The following is a 4,841-nucleotide window of genomic DNA, read 5'->3' as shown; positions in this document are numbered from 1 at the left end:
TTTTGGCATTTACAATTGTCCATTGTTTTGCAATGATATCTTCACTAGTACATTTTAGACTGTTTACCATGGGATCACAATCTGAGCCTGATGTAGAGAATCCAGTTTAAATTATGGTTTGATCAAATGGAAAAGTTGTTTATTAAAATGAATGCATGTGAAAAGGACTGGGAAGTGCACACACATTAGCCAGATTTCTTGTGTTCCATGCTTTCATATCTCATAAGAAAGCCCTTTTCATTTCTAATGATGAATCATAAGGCTAGCTGACCAGATTAGAAACTCTATTGATCAATAATGCACTATTCCCTCTCCCAAATATCAGTTTTTGTCTCCTCAAGTCTGTTTGCATGGCTGACAATCTATGGAGACAAAAGTTCATTACCAAGAGTCCAAGCTGTAAATGTATTTGTTTCGTATTTTGCTTCACTGAGCATAGAAGAAATCTGTACAATCTTTATGTTTCTTTTCCAAAGAGATCCCTGCAAGAAAGCATCTCAAGAAGAAAAAGCCAATCTGCAAACAGTTCCTTGAAATGTGGCCTTTCCCATCTCATTACTGACTGAAATCGATAGGCAGTTTGCTGTTGACCTGGACATGATATTGAAGCTGCAATATGAAATTTTTTGAAATGAAATTCTTCCCTGATAATAGATTTTGCCTCTTTCAGATGCAGCAAGCGTGGATAATATAAATGCAGGAGGAATCTGTAGACTACCATATGTTAGAATGTCATGTTGAGACAAGGCATGTGATTGCCGCTCCATCACTCCTTAATCTTTTCAGATTTTTCCCTCCTTCCCTTCCTCTCTCTCTCTCTCTCTCTCCCCCCCTCCCTCCCTCCCCCTCTCCCTCTCCCTCCCTCCCCCTCTCCCTCTCTCTCACACACACGCACATAAATCATATTAATGAAATCTGCTTTCAGCTGTATGAAAAGTACATTTTGAATGGATCACAGCTTAGGAAGAAATTAAATACTGAAGAAAACCTTGGATACATATAAGCCTAAAATTGGAATAACCTTATTGCTTGTGGTATTGCTTATAGTGTTTAATGTTACTGTATCAAAGAGCTGTCAGAGCTTTTGTGTGGATATTGGATAGACAATGAGGGTGCCATAGGAACCTAGGATAACCTAGGCACTGCTTCTAACTGGTATTGTGTAACAGGCTATACATACAGTGGGCAGGATCCAGCTTCAGAGTAGATCTGTTTATATCAGTTGGACTTAAGTTAGTCCTGTGTCTATTGTAGGCACAGCTAAATCTGGATCTAACAGATAAAGAATAGGCTCAGGAATTGCTATAATGGGCAATAGTGCGTTCCATAAACTCTTTTTCTACTGGTTAAAAGGGATGTCCTGCTGCCCATATAGTGAGACAGTGTCCTTTCCAGTGTTTATCGGCGTAGGTCAGCCTGTTTTATGGAAGACTTGAGGCAGGTAATTGCATTTGGTATAGATAATTTTGATAGTGTGCCTTGAGCATGGTAGAAATGAATAAAGTACTCTTGTTTCTGGGTAATTCTGGGTTACTGCTATCTAATTGGGCAGTTCTGTAGATAAACCACTTCATATATCCAAGTAATACCTATTCTCTGACTAAAGATTGGCTCAATATATGAATAGCATACTATGACAATTCACTACCTACTCTTAAAGTTCAATTTTCTATATCAAATTCCTTAAATCAGAAGTTATCATGACAGTTGGGTTTAGAAGACAATACCTTTGAAAAATGCTGAGAGAAGACACATGTTTGTTAGGTATTTATGCATTACTAGTTATTTTTCTATTTACTGACATGTTCAGAATGCATGTGAACAAAAACAAAGGCTACAGTCCTAAACACACTTACTCAGACGTAAACCCTATTAATGACAGTGGGACTTCTAAGCAAGCATGCAATAGTTTGCATTCACAATTAACTTTAAAACTCACAGGCACTAATCAAGTTCCTGGATACTTCTCTCTGGGTTCCACTGTGTATATGTACAGGAAGCTGCAGTATGTCATAGCCATTGTCACAGCCATACTGTTTGTCATAGCCATACTGAGACCACTACTATGTCAAACCAGGGCTAGTGTCCTCGTACTTGTGCAGTGGAATAATTTGTCCATTTGTGCTGTTGTGGGACAAGATTTTTCATGCTTCTGCTTCAGAAAAGCCTTTCTTACAATCTGGCCTAGTGACATGATGCAGCCAGGGCATAAGCATTCATATTTCAGGATGCCTTTATAGTCATACACTGAATAGTCATTTCCTTCTTAAACACTGAATCAAGACCTGGCAGCTTGTCTGAAACTGTTCAACCCAGCACTATGATGTCACAAGTATGTCTGATTCAGCTCAGAAAACTAGTTTGACAAGTTTTTTTTTTTTTAAACTGGCACTGAATGCCCAGGTACTCAAAAGAGTAGCATTTTAAAGATGGGTACCACAACGTTCTTGAAGCCTCTTTGAAACATAATAGACTTCCATCTAGCCCATGAAGGAAATTTGCTAATAGTCAAACTATGGCATTAGAAATACAATGTGAACATGGAATTGTAGCCTTTGGACTGGAAAGAGGGATGGGTTATGTCTACTTCATTTCCGAGACCTAAATCATTCTTGTCTTTACTGCTCCCTTCACCAAATTTTCTAAAAGGGGGATTCTCTGGCCTTTTCTCCTTACACTTGATTGTCTTCTACCTTCATTTGGAAAGGCAGCTCCAGTAGCGATAATCATCTTTGTTTCTTGATGGGTTCAGTGTCTGCCATTAAAAATGAGCATGGACTGATGCTTAGTGAACTTTTGTATGTTAGAGAGAGACAGTAACACTGAAAATGCAAAATAACAATAGAAAAATCTAAGCAAGAGCAGAATACTAAGTCAGAGTCAGTATTACCTGGATAATAAAACAGTCTTTGCCTGATGCTGAAATGTTAGTAACGAAGTCTCCAGGCAGACTTCTTCAGGGAGCCTATTCCAGAAACTGCTGTAGGCTTATCAACACACTCATTCAAGACATTAACAATAGTTGAAATAACTGTCTTCAAGGAAGCATTTTAAAAAGTCCTCTTTTTACTAGAAAAAAATGTTTTGGTGGCCCGGGTTCATTAACTGACATTACCACTTGTTCTTCTACACCCTCATCAACCTTTCAGCTTTCTCCTTTCTCTTTTACAACTGGAAGTAGGAAATGTGAAAAAGACAAAATATCTATAATGTTTGTGTACTCTGAAGATGAACTTCAGATATCACTGCAGTTGTATTTATCTTGCTTTCCTGGAGATTCTCTCTCTCTTGTCCTGGGGATATAAATATTTTACCAAACAGTAATCCTCACTAAAATCCCATTGAGTAAACATGGATGTGATCAGACTGAAAGTTAATTTTCTTCTAAAGAGCTCTTGGTCTATACCATCTGGAATTTATTAACATACACTTTAGGTAATTTTATAGCAGAATGTATGAAGTTATCTAAAATTATTTTATTATAACTTTCCCCCAGAGCATGTTTATGTACAGCTGGTACTGGCTAGTATGTGCTGTACCATGCATTGTTTTAGTTGCCAACTTCATCCATTTTGCTCTTTCTCTAACTGTTACTTATCCTTACCATCAGTATCATTAGTACTGCTTTTTTGCTTTTTATTTGTTTGCTTTGTCTGCATTTTCTGATTTCTTCCTTCCTAGATCAACAGATTCAGTCAAGAATGGAGAAGATTGGAGAAATGTTAGAGTAGCATCTAATTTGCTCATAATAGGTCTGCTTGTGTATAGAAGTCTCTACATGTACAAAAACAATTTCTGTATTAAGAGTAAAAATATTTCACTGCAGTTAAGATAGCCTGGATGACAGATACCGTACCTCTGTATGTCAGAGGCCTCTGCATTTGGCTTTGAAAGCTGCCAGTAACCATGGTTAAAGTGTTCTGGAACCTTGCTGTCACCTTCTAATAAAACAGTGTATTAGCAGATGTAAACATGGAAATATATATTTTTTAATTTCGTGCTCCATTCTGAGAGAAACAAACATGGAACTTTCATTATTGTGACTTTTGGTTCTGCACATTTCCAGTTCTGCATATAGGTGTAACCTTTGGAAATGATGCTATAGTTTACGACTTCTGAATATCTTGAAATTTGGATGCTGTCATATCGTGAAGATAATATGGCACTATTTGTATAAATACAATCCTAAGTAAGTTTGGTCAGAAGTAAGCCCCATCAAATTTAGTAGGGCTTATTGCCTAGAAAGTGTGTTTATTATGGCAGTCTTATGGCTCCTGAACTAGAAATTACATTTCCATGTTTTGGCAGTATTGGTGACTGCTCCTGTGTATTCCCGCTTTCCATGTGGACTTTCCAGGATTTCAAGATCTGGTGGTGCTGTTCTGTTCCAGCAACCATTTTTCTGAGAATTTAAATTGCTTTTCTTTTGGAGTAGGGCCTTTTTAGCTGCGGCTTCAAAGATGTAAGAATGCTTTCCCAAGAAACGTTTGCTTGTGTTCCTGTTTGGCCTGAGAGTGTCAACACTTTTTATTCCATCAAGTCTTTGAGAATTGGAATCAATTAGAAGTACATTTTCAACTCACTTTGAATTGTTTGTTAGTCCTTTCAAATTATTTTCCTGTTTTAGTTTGGAATGTTTATTACTCGTGAAGTACATTGCAATATTTTTTGTTGGAAGTAAATCTGCACAAATGTTACTATTAAAATAAATAGTAAGTAAATGTTGGGGATGCAAAAGTCCTTAAAACATCACAGCTATCTTTAGAGCGCACAATTATCTTTTTTGTTCATACTTTTCTGTTTAAAATAGTTGTCTACAGGTCAGGCCACCTACCTTGGCG

Source organism: Varanus komodoensis, unplaced genomic scaffold, assembly GCF_004798865.1.
Source record: "Varanus komodoensis strain SLA01 unplaced genomic scaffold, ASM479886v1 scaffold15, whole genome shotgun sequence".
NCBI classification, from domain to species: Eukaryota; Metazoa; Chordata; class Lepidosauria; order Squamata; family Varanidae; genus Varanus; species Varanus komodoensis.
The sequence above is the reverse complement of the archived record's forward strand: the minus strand, read 5'-3'. Positions refer to the sequence as shown.